Here is a 17,803-nt window from a genome sequence, read left to right as displayed (position 1 = left end):
TTGCCGGGGACGGTGTTAACTTGATTTAGATTTTCTTGTATTGTTATTAGTTGTGTCTTTGTTTGCCTTGGGGAAGTAAAACTCCTCAAGGTTTGTTCTAACTATTTTCGAGTTGTTTGATATTTTGCAAGATGGACCTTATAGATTGTTTTGTAGAGGACCACTTAAGTATACCTTTCTTCAAAGATCCCATGCAAGCATTGGAAGCATTGGAAGCAAGTGAGGCTAAAAATATGTATTGGGAATTGGAGGTAGATCTTTTTGAGGCCGCTCTAGCTAACAAAGAACTTACTCATGCACAATCCGAATTAGTGCATAACATCCTTGTGGAAGCATGTCAACCTATAGAAGATGAGCAATCCATCCTAGAAGACATCCTACAAGCTCAAGAGCAAGAGTAATTCATCATGGAATTCGAATGTGATGAGATTGATGAGAATGAAGAACAAGTTGAATATGCCATGAGAATGGAATGTCTAATGAAGATGGAGCAAATTCTCAATGAACCTCCAAAGGAGGAAAGTGAGGTACAAACCCCTACTCTAAAACCCCTTCCCCCAAATTTGAAATATGCTTACCTTGATGAATCAAAGACCAAACCCGTGATTGTTAATAATAGACTTGATGAGAACCAATTGGGAAAATTGCTTGATGTGTTGAAACAACATGAGAAGGCTATAGGTTATAGTCTAGATGACCTTAAGGGGATAAGTCCCAACTTTTGCATGCATAGAATTCATCTAGAGGAGGACCATAGACATACCATTCAACCACAAAGAAGATTAAACCCCCACATGCAAGAAGTTGTCAAATGAGAGGTTATGAAATTACTTGATGCGGGAATCATATATCCCATATCGGATTCTTTGTGGGTTAGCTCCGTTCAAGTGGTACCTAAGAAAGGAGGTACCACGGTGGTGACAAACGAAAAGAATGAGCTAATACCCACAAGGAAGATCACCGGTTGGCGTATGTGTATTGACTATCCAAAATTGAATTCCGCAACAAGAAAAGATCATTTCCCCCTACCATTCATTGACCAAATGCTTGAGAGGTTAGCCTCCAACAAATTCTTTTGTTACCTTGACGGGTATTCGGGATTCTTACAAATCCCTATACACCCGGATAACCAACATAAGACCACCACTACTACAAATACAGGCAACCACAACGGCCCTTTAACAACGCTTATTCACGAAAATCATCAAAACACGTTGTAGAATTGATTCCGCGAATTTTACCAAACTTAATTACAATGGTTCTGTGTTGTTAACCGTTGTTATTAGTTTTAACAACGGGTCATACTTGAAAAACCGTTGTTAATGAAAAAACTAATAACAACGGTTAAATTTTAACCGTTGTTAATGGTTTGGCGCCAAATTAGTGAAAAGTAATCACAACGGTTATATTAGAACCCGTTTTTAATACTTTTTAACAACGGTTGTGGACTCAATAACCGTTGTTATTAATGTTATGAAAATCTTAAGAGCAACAGATTGCTTTATTCTGCTATACGCTACAAAACACAAACACAAGCTAATACTGCTACTATATCATCCTCCATTCCTCTCTGATCGTCTCTCTGTCTTCATCTCCGTCACTGTTGTCACCGTCTTCTCTCCCTCATTGTGTTTATCAATCAGGTATATATATGTTTCTTAGCAACGCTTATAGATATAGGATTTTTTGGGTTATTATCTAATTTGTTGATAATTTAGCTTAATTGCTTTCCTGAATTTCGTTTATTTGTTTGCCTATTATTGTATTTTCTGAATTAGTTGCCTATTATTACGAATGTAGAATAATGACTCGAACTTGGATGATTGATGCAAATATGAGTGATCGCACCTACAAGGATGGTTTAGCTGAATTTTATGAATTCGTTTCGAACAATTTGAAAGGTTCTTCTAGTATTGCATGTCCTTGTGAAAGATGTGGTAATATTAGCTATATGGCTTTTCTGGACGTTAAAATACACCTAGAAAAGTGGAGATTTAGTCGATCCTATACACGTTGGATTTTTCATGGGGAATCATTAGAGGAAGAGAATAACTCTGAAGAAGATGATGTTGAGGTACACGAAAGGCTAACGATGATCCCGAGTTTCCGAGTTTTTGAGTTGGAAGTAGAGAAGTTGAATGTTGGGTCTATAGATAATGAAGAGAATGATGATGAGTCCATTGCTTTTGAAGATGTAGGTGATGACAGTAGTAATTGGGATGACCTTAACAACATGTATGAGAAGTTGTGTGAGTCTGAAGCACATCTGTATCCTGGTTGTAAGTTCACAAAAATGTCGGCTGTGGTGAAGTTGTATAATATCAAGGGGGCAAATGGGGTGAGTGACACGTGTTTCACTATGAGGGCGCTTCTCAAAATACTCTATGCTATGTTTTAACTATTAATAAACCCAACAATTACACCCATTCGCTTTGAATATAATTGATGTCTTTTTAACCTTTTATAGCAGGTTATTTTCGCTTTGGGCCCACTCTTCTTATCCCCTTTTAACATGCTTCATCTTCTTCCTTATCAAAATTGAGTGGGACATCCGATTACAGGCCATGATTGAAACAACAAGCTGCTAAATTGTTTCAATTGGTTGAAGAAGACTTGAAAAATCAAAAATATGAGTCTTTAGATGTTTAATCATGTAGTATCACGCCTCATATTGCCCAGAAATTCGAAAAAAATTTCAAGCTTGAAAAACCAGAAAATTTCGTGTCCAATTTACAGCACAATTAAAATGTCAAACCCATAAATCCGTTCAAATTAAACTCAAACCCCTAAGGATCGTTTGAAATCGAACAATAACTCGAAGCACCAAATCAACCCCGAATTTATGAGAACAAATAAAATCGATTTGGGGTTTAGGGTTTTCGTGGTGCTCGCCAGGGACAACTGAGGTGGATGTGGCGGTATCGCACCAGTGTGCGACGAGGCAGCGTTTAGGCGGCCTGAGGAGTGGTGTCCTGTGAAAGGGACGGCCGGTGAGACCTGGGTGGCGGTGTGTGTCGTAGCTGGGCACATAACGTACTGGGAGGAATAAGCGTCGCATCAGTAAGCAACGGAGGCTACGGTGGTCGGAGCTTGGTGATGGCGTGATGTATGGAGAAGTGGGTAAGTATAATTTTGAATCTAACTTTTTTGAACCCAATAAACAGGAGAGGAGAAAGAAAATAGGTAAACAGAGGTTTAAATGGAAAGGCGACCTCCTTATTAGGTAGCAGGTTAACATGTTATAAGATAAGTGAATGAGTATAATAGATGGTTTTATTGGTAGTTAAAACATAGTATAGAGTATTTTGAGAAACACCCTTATAGTTCAGAGTATTCGTATCAATTAACCCTAATATCAAGGGGGCAAATGGGGTGAGTGACACGTGTTTCACTAGTTTTTTAGCCTTGATAAAGGAGTTGCTTCCTGATGGTAATGTTCTACCTGTTAAGACATATGAGGCGAAAAAACTAATAAGAGGAGTGGGTATGAAATATGAGAAAATACATGCATGTCCAAGTGATTGCATATTGTATCGAAAATTATATCAAAACTTAACCAATTGCCCTAAATGTTTGGAGTGGCGTTATAAGGATAAGGAAGGGATCCCGGCTAAGGTGTTGTGGTATTTTCCATTGATACCAAGAGTCATAAGGATTTATGCGAATCCCGATGATGCAAAAATGTTAACTTGGCATGAAACAGGAATAATAAATGATGGAAAACTAAGACACCCGGCAAATGGTAAGCAATGGAAATCGTTCGACGCTAAGTATCCCGAGTTCGGCAATGAACCTAGAAACTTACGTCTAGCGCTGTCCACTGATGGAATGAACCCACACGGAAACATGAGTAGCCAACATAGTACTTGGCCAGTAGTGTTGGCTATTTATAACTTACCTCCATATGTGTGCATGAAAAGAAAGTATTTGATGTTGTCGTTGTTAATTTCCGGCCCTAAACAACCTGGAAATGATATAGATGTATATTTGGAACCTCTTCTAGATGATTTGTGATTGTTGTGGGATAGTGGGATAGAAGTATTTGATGCATATAGGAACGAAACTTTCAATTTGAGAGCGATGTTATTGTGTACAATAACTGACTATCCGGCTTATGGCGACCTTTCTGGGCACACAGTTCATGGGAAAGAGGCTTGTCCATTGTGTGGGGAGGATATCGAGTCTGAATCTTGAAGTCTTCTCGTAAGTATGTGTATATGGGAAATAGGAGGTTCTTGTATCATGACCATTGTTATCGCAAGATGCAGAAAGCATTCAATGGAAGAAAAGAACTTCGTCAACCTCCTAGAATTTTGAGTGGGCATGAAGTTTATCAGAAAGTAAAGCATATTGAGATAGATTATGGGAAGAAGAGCGGCTCTAAATTGTCTACTCGTGGGTATAAGAAAAGATCCATATTTTTTATAAACTTCCATATTGGCTCGACACGGAGGTCGAGCATTGCCTCGATTTCATGCACATTGAGAAAAATGTCTGTGATAATATTATCGCACCCTTCCAATGTTCCTGGTAAAACAAAGGATAACGCCGCAGCTAGGGAAGATATGAAAATGATGGGTATTAGGCTAGAGTTGGCACCACGGAAGAGAGGTAATCGTATATTTTTACCGCCAGCCGCTTATACCCTTTCACGGAATGAGAAAAAAGAGTTGTGTGCATGCTTGAATGGAATTAAAGTGCCACATGGTTATTCGTCGAACATCAAAAGCCTAGTGTCGATGCAAGACCTAAAACTCACCGGGTTAAAGTCACATGATTGTCACACTTTGATGCAACAATTACTACCCGTGGCTATTCGTTCCATTTTACCTGAAAAGGTAAGATATGCTATAACTAGATTCTGTCTCTTCTTCCATTCCATATGCGAGAAAGTCATCGATCCCGATGACGCGGATTCATTGCAGGACCTCGTTGTAACCTCTCTTTGTCAGTTGGAAATGTATTTTCCTCCCTCTTTCTTCACTATCATGATTCATCTGACCATTCACTTGGTTAGGGAGATTTTGTACCTTGGGCCCGTGTACTTGAGATACCAGTATCCTTTCGAAAGATTGATGAAAGTTTACAAGGACTATACATCTAATCGGTATCGTCCCAGGAAGGTTGTATTACAACGCTATTTTAGACGAAGCTCTTTCATATTGTTACGCTCATCTCTCCCTGAGGAGTTGATTGGCGTTCCTAAGAATCGTCATAGTGACTGGATGACCGGAAAAGGTATTAGGGGCCGGGTTGAAAAAATTGTGACACGTGAAATGTTGCATTTAGCACACACGTATGTGCTAAACAACGAAGATGAGGTGCAACCTTATATTCAACAACATAAAGATGAGCTCAAATACGATAACCCAAACAAGACCGAGAAGTGGATTCCGAACGAGCATACGAAGACGTTTGCAGAGTGGTTTAGGAATATTGTCTTAGAGTGTACTGATCAAACTGGTGATGACATCTCTCCTAGGTTACTACGTCTTGGTTTAGGTCCAAATGCCAGGGTCACCTTTTACAACAGTTTTGCCATTAATGGATATACTTTTTACACCCGCGAGCAAGATGAGTTGAGCACAATGCAAAATAGTGGTGTGAGTTCTGAATTTGAGGCAATGCACTTTGCTACTTCAACAGATAAAAATCCTATTTGGGGAAAATGCCTTTATTATGGTGTTATTCAATAAATATTGGTACTAGATTACATTGATTTCACAATGCCTTTGTTTCGATGTAACTGGGTTGATAACAACATCCATTGTGTCCGAAAGGATAAGATGGGATTTACGTTGGTCAATCTGGGTAAGGTTGGCAATAATAATGATGATCCTTTCATAATGGCATCCCAAGCTAAACAAGTGTTCTATGTCACCGATCCTATGGATAAGAAGTGGTCTGTTGTACTGTCTATAAGGAGTAGAAGGAGTAGTCCATCCGATAATGGTGATGATGATCAGGATGTCGTTTTTGAGGGAATGGATCAGTCTACCACTGTATCTTATTTCGACGATGTTGACACTGATCATAAGGACACTGAACGCATCTATATGCGTGATGACCATGGTGAAGGTATTTGGGTTAACAAAGAAACTATGACATCCAAGAAACGTCCCGATCCCGAGATAGTTCATCGAGACATAGTGATATGGACGACCAACATTTTGAGTCATTTTCGGACCAATAATTTGATGGTTTAATTTATTGGTAAATCAATAATGGTCATTATATTGTTAAATAAAAATTCCCAAATTTGCATGGCATGGTAAATCCTGTAGCTTAGATATGCGGTATGCATGCATCTTTGGTGTTGTCTTATTTTCTTGATCTTATTATTAGATGTGGATCTTTGGTGTTGAAATTCTTTGAATAATGTTGCAAAGATATGGTGCTTCATTTTACAATATGTATTGTTACAGTTTGGACCGTAATGGAATTACGATAATTTAAAAAAAAAAACAAGGTTCAACAATAAAAACGGTTATATTTAAATTACCCGTTGTTAATACTTTCAACAACGGGTGTAGTACCTCTACCCGTTGTCAATGATTTTTTTGACATATTTCATTTTGGCGCAAATTTGGTGAAAATATATTACAACGGGTATATTTTAACCGTTGTAATAAAGTTTTGACAACGGTTGACTTTTATTGACCCGTTGTTATTAACATATAACAACGGTTCTTCTTTGAGCACCCATTGTCAATAGTTTGTCTTAATAAAAAACTAATTTACAAACCCATACAGCATACCATACACAAACACACACAACGTTAGTTCAACCGTTGGTATCCTGAGTTAATTCTTCTCTCCTCCTCGCTTTCTACATTCTCGTTGTCGGCCGTCGCCCAATTTCCGACGCCCAGATTCCGTTGCCTTCCCTTATCATCCTGCTCGTTCTTTTTATCATCATCATCATCAGGTATGTTCACTTTAATTTTGTGTTTCGTCATTAGGGTTTTAAGACGATCATCTTTTTTCTTTTTCATGCATCTGTTTGTTTTTCGTCTTCTTTGTTATCTTTATCATCCCGCATCATCTACTTCACTCCTCTTATTAGGGTTTAGGATTTTAGAAGCTCAATCTGTTGTTTTAAAATTTCCATCCCTATTAGGGTTTAGGGTTTTAGATAATACTCTGCATGTACGTTGTTAAGTTGTTCATTTCCTATATCATTCATATTTGGGTTTTAGGATTATCATGGGTGAAAAACGTAAAAGAAGTTAAAAGAATAATAAGCCTGAGGATAATAAGCCTGGTGAGAGGGGTGCTACGAAGTGCAAGAAAGTCCTTGCAGCTATAGCCGCTAAACAGCCGTTGGAAATAACATGGAGTGAGATGGGTTTCCCTACTGGTCCAAATGCGGGTTTTTTCTCCAGTTGGATTGGTACTTGCACAAGACAGTTTGTGCCTATCCATTTAGATGATGTTAGAACTTTGAATCCAAAATTGGCAGAGTTATATTTGGCTCGTGTAAAGGAAGGCTTTATTATACCCGATGAAAGCCATGATAAGTATTTAATGCATAAGGCGGGGATGTCCACAGGCGAGAGGTGTGACGTTGCTAGGGATTGGTTGTATGTGGACAAGGCAACGAGGGAGATGCGTAAGAGCCCACCGGCAAACAAGTGTCCCACCATCAGTCGGGAACAATGGGATCTTTTCAAAAAGATGAGAACTACGAGAAGTTTCAGTTAAATATCCTCGCCTTTTAACGATTTACCTATCATTTTTTAATTAATGAGTCCTTTATATAATCTTTTTATTATCTCATCTACTTGCGCTTTTATATAATTATTTGAAGGCCGTTAGCAGAAGAAATCGTGCTAACATTTCATGCAAGAAGGGGAAATGGTATGGTTCTCGAGGCGATTCTGAAAGATAGAAGAGAACCTCGTAAGTAGCATGCATTATTCCCCTGTGAGACTTTATTTTTTTAATCACACTTGGACTTGCATTGATACATATTTACGTGTATAAATGTTACCATGTTAATGTGTAGGTGGCAAAGGGAGTGAAAGAGGTGGATCGGCATGTAACTTATAAAGAAGGGCACACGCCTAAAGGATCCTGGTCGCGTGACAAATATGATGAGGAAGTGTTGGCCAACATAGTAAGCATTATTTTATTAAGACGAGTTCATTACTAACTTTATTATTTTAGTCACAAATATAATTTGAAGTTTATTTAATATATTATAGGACAACATATTGAAAGAGGTAGAAGAAGGGAAATTTACTCCCGAAAGGTCGTAATGACGTTCTTGCTAGAGCGATCGGCCGACCCGAACATCCAGGTCGTTTGAGGGGCGTCCCGTTACAGGTTGGAGTAACGAAATATTATGGGACAACTGCCCCGATAAAGAAGAAAAGGAAGACTAAGTCTGAGAAGGCTGACATGGTAACATTTATTCTATTATTTTCATTTAAGTTCAATTCACATGTTATTGTTGGGATAAAAATTGCTGACACATTACATTCTTGGCACGCAGCTTCAGTTAATGGCATCCGTACTACTAAAGCTGAATGCTGGAGGCAAGCTTTCCGAAGAAGAAGTGAAGATGATGGAGGATGTCATTTCTAAAGGGGTAATAATAAGGTACAACAGATTGGTCAAGAGGCCGCTACTACCTTGGCAATACATGAGAAGGAAGTATCGGTCAACGAGATTCGAAAGATTAGGTACCTAATAATGCTTCCTGTTGTAACAACTAAAGCCGATCCGGTACCTAATACTTCCTTATTTTTCTTTTTTTTTTTTTTTTGGGTGAGATCGGAGGGTGTGTTCCTGCCACTCTAATGCTATAACTTCTGACTTGGTGCCATTGGTTAATTTTATTAGGTAAATAATGGGTCCGAAAAGGAGATGCAACTTGAGAAGACGGTGATGGAAAACGAAGATACATCTCCTTCAAGTCGGTTCCTGTTTTCGATAAGGTATGCATGAAGTGTTTAATTAGTTAAATTTATATGAATTCTATTAAATTTTGGGATATAATAATGTATGTGTATATTCTTCAAAGCCGTAAACAAGAGGCCGATTATTCTTGTCGACCCGAAACCGAAAAGCCACATGTGCGTGTTGGCGGGTCTCGTAGAAATGCACACCAAATCTGCGGCGGCGAAATCGTAGTTCATGGCGAAAAACTTTTGCCGAATCATACCAAAGTAGAGGTAACTACGGTCTTTCCAGGCCATGAAGACTTTCAACCGCTGTCCCGATTCGTGACGACATTACCATTCTCGGGAGATGAGGTTGGAAGTTTCATTCAATGGCCCGAAACTCACATCTACTTGGCTCGGCCGTCTCCGCCTAAGCAACGGAAAGCAGTTGGGGTTAGAAGAAATACCTTTATATATATGTTAAATTTTTAATTGTTCAATGTTTTTATATGTTAAATTCATATGTTATTTTTTTTTTTGTAGGGAACAAAAAAGCCGGCTTTGGCGGATAAGCCTAAGTCCACAGACATGCCAACGACCTCGTCGAGACAACAACTTAATGAGGTATTTAATTAACTTCTCCATTTTTTTAAAAACCTCGCTCCCTTTATTTATATTTTTCTGTATTTATAAAAAGCATGGTAATTTTGTGTAGGGGACAAAAAAGACCGATAAGCCTAAGTCCTCGGTCTTACTGCTACTACTACCTCATCATTGAAAGAGCAAGTTGACGAGGTATTTAATTAAGTACGCTTTTATTTTTATTACTCCAACTAGGATATGTTACCTTTGGATTTTTTATTATTTTAATTATCTACTACATGTGTAGGTTGGTGGTAGTAGCACAAAATCAAAGACTCATTCTTTCCTGGACCAAAAAGAAGTTAGGAGTTTAAACGACTCACAATATTCTGGAAGGATTACATGCAAAAAGTAAGAACGGTGACGATGAGGAAACGCATGAGGAGGTCAGGCCGTCGCATAGCCACCGAGCAATTGATAGTTATTCCGCTCGAGGAGGATATTCTAGGGGTTGAGCGCCAAGCACTTCTATCATGGGATATGCTAGCCATTTGTGCTTTGGCCTAGACCAGATTGATGTCCAACACCTATTTGTTTGGATGAAGTAAGTTTCTTAATAAATAATTTCATATTCTAATATTCCGACTACTAGATAGTGTTTTAAATACCGAAATTAATACCGTAATAATGTAGGATATTGAAATTGAGAGTGATCCCCGAGAAGAATATTCCATCCGATCAATACGATTCCTGTGCCCCTATGTTTTATCTTTATTTGTTCGGTTTCTCGTTCAAGAACGGGTAGATTATATTGTTCAAAGAATTGGCGACAACCAAGAAGCTGATTTTTGGCGCTTATAATGAAAAAGGGTAATAAACAAATTAATATTACGTTTCCCCCTACAATTGCATTTTCATAACTAATATATGTACTTGTTAATAATGATGATGTCTCTTGATGTAGGACTCATTGGGTGCTAGCGACCATCATGCCGACAAGGAAAAAGTATTCTGTTGGACTCTATACATCATCCACCAAGCGAGACTTTTAAGCACTTGATTAATAAGTAAGTTTATAATACCGATTTATTTATAATAACATTAAGTTTCAATTTTTATTTATAGAAAAAAGCTCATTTTTGCCCCTAAAAAAATGAGTTTACGCCTCCTTTTTATTTAAAAAAAAAGGGTCTTTGAGAAGAGAAGAGCAAACGAGCGGATCAACCCACGAAAGATTCGATGTTGGCCCCGATTTTATTACGATAACAGGGGTACGTGCTCAAATACAATAACATTAAGTGCAAAAATCTGTGTTTAATACTAATACAATACCTAAAGTTTAAGATTCGATGTGAGCCTTCTCTCGTCTGTTTGTTTTTATGTAATAATAGGCCCCTCGCCAGCCAGATAGCATACAATGTGGATACTACGTTTGTCGGTTCATGTTGGAGATTATTAGGCGAAGATATATCATTATTCCAGAAAAGCTTAGTAATTTAATAATGTGTTTATTACTTTTTTTAAATTAGAGCTAATGTTGTCTTGCTTGGTCGCTATATATACCATGATGTTGCTATGCAAAGAATTGATGTTGTTACAATAATGTCTTCTCTTTGTTTTTTCCGCAAAGATGTAATCAACCCGTCACAACAGATTGAGGAGCACTCAAGTATAGATATAGACGAGGTAAGGGACATGTTGGGCAAATACGTCTTAGAAAATAGAAATGCATGATACTCAGATTTTAGATCAACTTATTAGTAAGTTTTTTGTTGAAGTTAGGGAATGATTAGTTCATGTAAATTCAACTCCTTGTAAGTATATATATATATATATATATATGATGCTGCTGCTGTTGTGGTTGAATTGAATCTATTGAGTTACGATGAACCCACTTGATTTATCTTTAGTCTTTGGTATATGGTGTTTCTGATATATGCGAGGTTTTTGAATGGCATGAAACAAATTTAATTTTTCAAAACATTAGGAGTTCGTAATAAAAACGGTTACTAAAAAAAAACCGTTGTGAATACCTTTCACAACGGTTAATAAAAATAACACCGTTGTGAATGACTTTCACAAATACCGCGCATAATATTCAACAACAGGTTTTAAACGAAGAACCGTTGTTAAAAGTCTTCACAATTTTGGAGGTAAAGTTACAACAACGGGTTTTAAACTAAGAACCGTTGTTACTAACAATTTCAACAACGGGTATGTAGCATAAACCCGTTGTCAAAAGACTTCACAATTTTGGAGGGAAATTTACAACAACGGTTATACATATGACAACCGTTGTTATATTATTCCCTCCAAATTTTTGAAACACTTTCCACAACGGAGAACACCCAACAACAACGGCTTTTAACCGTGGTGAATACTTTCGACAACGGTTTCATTAAATAACCAAACCGTTGTAAATACCTTCTACAACGGCCGCTTTAACAACGTCCGCTTTTTGTTTTTACAACGGTTTTTACCCGTTGTTATAGCCTGTATCTGTAGTAGTGCACCTTCACATGCCCTTATAGTACTTTTGCATATAGGAGGATGCCTTTTGACTTATGTAATGCCCCCGCCACTTTCCAAAGATGCATGATGAGTGTCTTCTCCGACTACCTAGAGACCATAATGGAAGTTTTTATGGATGATTTTAGTGTTTATGGAAAGGACTTTGACTCATGTTTGCATAATCTTTCTCTTGTATTGCAAAAATGTGAAGATGTTAGTCTTGTTTTAAATTGGGAAAAGTGTCACTTCATGGTCAATGAAGGAATTGTTTTGGGTCATTTAATCTCGGAAAAGGGCATCGAGGTTGATAAGGCTAAGGTTGAGGTGATAGAGAAACTCCCACCTCTCGTGAATGTTAGAGGGGTGAGAAGTTTTCTCGGTCACGCGGGTTTCTATCGCCGTTTCATAAAAGATTTTTCAAAAATAGCGAAACCCCTCACTCAACTCTTGCTTAAAGATGCCCAATTCCATTTCACTGATGAGTGTGTTGAAGCCTTTAATAGAATCAAGGAAGCACTAATCTCGGCACCAATCATTCAACCTCCAAATTGGGAACTACCGTTCGAGATTATGTGTGATGCTAGTAACTACGCCGTTGGAGCGGTTCTTGGCCAACGGGTAGGAAGAGCTCTTCATGCCATCTATTATATAAGCAAGACTCTTGATCCCTCCCAAGTGAATTATGATACCACCGAGAAAGAGCTTCTTGCCATTGTCTATGCTTTGGACAAATTCCGTTCCTACTTACTTGGATCCAAGGTGATTGTCTTTTCGGATCACCGTGCTCTCCGACATCTCTTGATAAAGAAGGAGGCAAAACCAAAGTTGTTGAGATGGATTTTGCTTCTTCAAGAATTTGACTTGGAAATAAGAGACAAGAAAGGAGCCGAAAATGTAGTGGCGGATCACATGTCAAGGATCCGGTTTCATGATGAACAAGGAGAAACACCGATCAATGACTCATTTCCCGAAGATATCTTGACGGCCATTCAAACACAACTTGAAAGGCACATCACCCAATGGTTTGCCGATTATGCCAACTATATTGTTGGAAGAGTACTCCCTCCAAATTTGAACCACAACCAAAGAAAGAGGTTCCTATTCGAAGTAAAGAGGTACTTTTGGGATGACCCAAACCTCTACAAAGAGTGTAGTGATGGGCTCTACCGGAGATGCATCCCTCAATGGGCTCTACCACAACACGAATCCATCCTTTACTCTACACCAACACTCAAACTTCCAATTGTACTATAACATGTACAACCATCAAACTCTCTTTTCCCCTTCTATTCCTCTTAAGATAATTGTTACGTCCTCGTAACTCACTAATACTAGGTCCTTTGCTATACCTCCCATAACCCTCATTACCACCGCATGTCAACGATAACCCACTATAACCCCAAGACCTACAACCATTCCTATATCCAGGGCTCTCTTTCTCTAACAGTTCTCGTGCCTCCAATTATTCTGTAGTCACATAACATATATCATAAAATCCTTAGTATAACCACCACTCCATCTCTTCCACATTACCGCAAAACAACATACTTATATATACTTATAAACTCATCTCCATGATCTAGGCTCACAATCCAAAAAATATTACACATACTCACATTAGCTTCTCAAGTTCGTCTCTCTTATTACCACAAAACTCACCTTTAACTTGACATGATACTAAGTCCCAAAACTCCGTACTCACTGTCCCAAGAAAAGGTGCTAAACCACCTGTAGTTTCCAGTTCATACCACACATGTTCCACAATTCTCTTGCCACAACTATGTCCACCAACGCCTTATCTAAAACAAGATTAAAAGTACTCTCACAACTGTGTCCATTAACAGAATATTACTATACCATGACAACAACAGAACCATACCCAACTCTCTTTCATATCATACTCTATTCTCACTTCCAAGCCGACACTGGTAAGAAACATCGGGAAACAAAACAACGGTCTATATGCCCCGACCGACACTGACAGGAAATAGCCGTAAACAAACAACAATCTATAACAACACGAAAAATACTCGTATCACAACACGAATTACCGTGCACAGTGCACAACAACCACATCGATAGTCATCGCAACTTTTACAATCTCATAACACTGACTCAGCACAATATCCTTGACCACATAACTTTCTTAAAACTGCTCTACTAGATCATGACGCAACATATTACACGAAATCACAGATACCAACCTTATGAATATTATGCATACCATGACTCGTGAGGTCAGAACCTCACTCAAACATTTACACATATCAAGGACCCATAATTAAATGTAACTAGCCAATCCTGATTATGTAAGTTACCACTTGATGATGAATATCTCTCATCCGAACTTAACTCAGATGCCCTTCCTAACATATCCTCCCATCCACACAATTATCACCACCCGGCGAACGTAGCCATACCATCAGCACCTAAGTACCAATAACACCTCCTATATCCATATCTTATACTCCCTCACATCCATAAATACAAATCAGGCTTCCAAAAAATCAACCTTTTTAGAACGACTAACTTCCCTATTTAACATCCTCAAGGAACACTCGGCCGAGTATGTGGAATACTCGACTGAGTAGGTGCTAGTCGGTCGAGTATACTCTATACTCGACCGAGTATCCGGTCGGACGGGTTTAATTCCGCGATTTGGTTAAGGTGATTAGAGATTAGTATAAATTATGCTTTTACGGTTTCTAAATCATTCTTTTACCAAAACTAAACGACGCTCACATCTCACTTTAATCACCCTAATCATTCTCAAAGCTAATTGATCGGTCGCAAGCCTACACTTCCGTCTCTTGTCTCGATTTATTTGGTAAGTCTCTAGTTCGTTGTATTTTGCTAATAGGTTGTTTTTTAGGGTTCGGCCCTAATTATTGTTTGGGTTAATTTGGGGGTTTAGGGTTTGGTCATCATATGTGTGTTGATTGTTGATTATCATTGTTGTAGGTGACGATGTGGTATTTGTTATGCATTTGTATGATTGATTGCAGCGTAGCGGATTGTGAAAAGGTATGGTTTACCTACTCAATTTTACTATTTAATTGAATTAAGATTGATGTGGTACTGTGATCATTGTAATTGTTGTTGTGATTATCTGTTGATCTTGGAGTTGGAGTGTTGGGGTTGGTATTGGTGTCGTGATGGTGATGATGATGATGGTTCGCGAGGTGCGTCCTCGGCTGAGTAGAGTCATTTGCGGGAGTGGCATCACGCCCTAGTTTCGCCCTCCGTGGAACCCCCATGGGAGGGGATGTTCACATTAATGGACAAGGTTATCGCTCGTTGATGAGCGGGGTTTAGGTGGGGATTAGCTGCCGTCCTCCACTGGCGGCGAGGATTACCCGTTGCGATGGGTAATCTGGCATGGCTAAACACGTCGGTGTGTAGTCAGTGATTGTTTGTGATTGGGAGACGGAGGTGGATGTTGATCAACTGGTTATCTTTTATACTTGTCTTACTTTGATTATTCAGTAACTGACCTCGTTGTTGATTTATAAAATTGTGGTGATTCATTCGGGGATGGTGAGCAGATTGTGACAGGTGATGCAGATGTTTAGCTATGGGACAGTCATGGGGAGTCATCACTTCGAGTCTAGCTTCCGTTGTTACGAGTTTAGTTGTCTTTGATTTCAGCTGTATTGAGATCCTTATACTTTTATTTTGAGTTGATCTGAGATAATGTAATCGCTAACTCTTATAATTTAATAAATGTTGTTTAGAATTTGTAACTTTGATATACTAACCTCGGGAAACCGAGATGGTAATAGCCTTTCATATTAGGGTAGCCCTTGGTAAGGTACCTTGGTATGAGGAGGTGTTACAATAATCGCATTTATCGTTTGAGTTTCTTAAAACTCATCTATTGCTTTGTTATATCCAAATAGGTTGTTAAGACAATATTGAATCCTATTAAAGTGAACTAAATTAACATAGTAATTGCCCCTAGTTACTTACATGAGGTGACATCTCTAAGTGACTAGAGAGCGAGTCGATTGATGGCAAGTTCAAGTGCCATAAGGTCATAAGAGATGACTAGTCGATCACATAGGCAGACTGTAAGAGACACTCTGTCGGGCAGTGACCGCTTATAGAGTTCTAGTAATTCGCATAGCCTGGTCGTGGCGAGAGCTACTATAGTATTCTTTTGAGTCAATTCTTTGACTAAAGACTGTTCGCCCAAGTTGGCACAATTTCTGAGTGACTTTAAATTATGCTCTACGACTTTCGTAAATGAGGTCAAATGGGCATCTTTTGGGTCATGATGAGCTGTGGCTAGACAAAGGGAATAGTGTGATAGGAGTTGTCCACCCCCTTGTTAGGGTTATTTAAAAATCTCAGGGCCACACGAGGAGTAGTGAGTTGAAAATGCGTCGCCACGCTCGGAAGGTATCTACGGTAGATAATTCCGGTCAGACAGTTACTCTCCAGATCGAGGAAACCACTCTTGATATAATCACTTGCAAGAACGACTTGCAAGACACCTTGCATTGAGTGGGATATTGTAATAGGACAAGAGAATTGGTGACGGACACTTGTCTCGGACAAGTGGGAGATTGTTGGAGTATGTGTCCTCAACAATAGTGCGATCACATTATTAAAACTCATGATAAGAATACGTAAAGGGATGATTCATTTATATAAGTCAACTAGTCAACATTAATCGGTAATGATCGGCTGACTAGAGTTTGACATTACTGTCGGTTGACGGTGGTGATCAGTTGATCCCTTAAGGTCACACCTAAAGGACGATTCCCTTAATAAATAAATTAATTAATTGTATATTGATACAGATTAATTAATTCCTTAAAATTGAACAATTTACGTTTACGAGTGAGAATATATATCTTATTGTAATTCGATTAAATAAGATTCGTTTTAGTAATTAAAATGTTATATTACTAAAAATTTGTTTATGAAACAATTAAGAGAGAATGGTTAATTATAATTATAAAGGGTTGTAGATTATATTAACATAACCCATTTTATATACTTGTAATTATGAATTACTACTTAATTTGTCAAGTGTAATTTATTTATTTAAGTAATGATATTTAAGTTGTTAAATATGCATTAAATTGTATAAATAACATGGTAGGTGTCTAACGACATACCATATTACACAATGTGTGACATAAGACAATTGACAAAAATTAAATGGAAATCCATTTTATGTAATGGACCGTTTTTTATGAGTGGTTAGTGAGAGATTATGTTTTGTTATTTTATTTTAAATAGAACATAATCATAATCCTACTTGACTAGCCTTCACCCTAATAGACTTTGATAAGAGAAAAAGAAAAAATGAGAAGATCATGCATTGGCTCCTTTGGAGCATGCTACCCGGCCACTCCCTCTATTATGAGGACTTCTCATTTTTATTTTTTTTAGTCTTTCTCCAATATTCTCTATATTCTCTCTAAAGGAAAAGCTCTCTAAAATAAGTTTTAGAATAAAATTGTTCTAGATCTAATATTCTTATAAGTTTACTAAGGTAGTAATATTGATAATAATAGATTATATTTTAAGGTTAACTACTAAGATAATCTAGTTAATTAATTAGTAGTTTTAAGGGGTAGTCTTGGTGCAATTGGAAGGAGGTTCTCACACTATTGAGACTAAGGGGATCATCCATTTACTTTGCGCTCAAGAACAAGTATAGAAAGGTGTTCTTACTTGTGCCGTAATCCAATTTCCGCAATGTAAGGAGCATTCTTCTTAATCCTTGATTTATATAATGTTATGCATGCACTAGATCAACATTTAATTTAATGAGTAATTTAGATATATTATTAAAGAGTTTAATTAGA

This window comes from Silene latifolia, chromosome X (genome assembly GCF_048544455.1).
Source record: "Silene latifolia isolate original U9 population chromosome X, ASM4854445v1, whole genome shotgun sequence".
Taxonomy (NCBI): domain Eukaryota; kingdom Viridiplantae; phylum Streptophyta; class Magnoliopsida; order Caryophyllales; family Caryophyllaceae; genus Silene; species Silene latifolia.
This window is presented reverse-complemented; position numbering follows the sequence as displayed.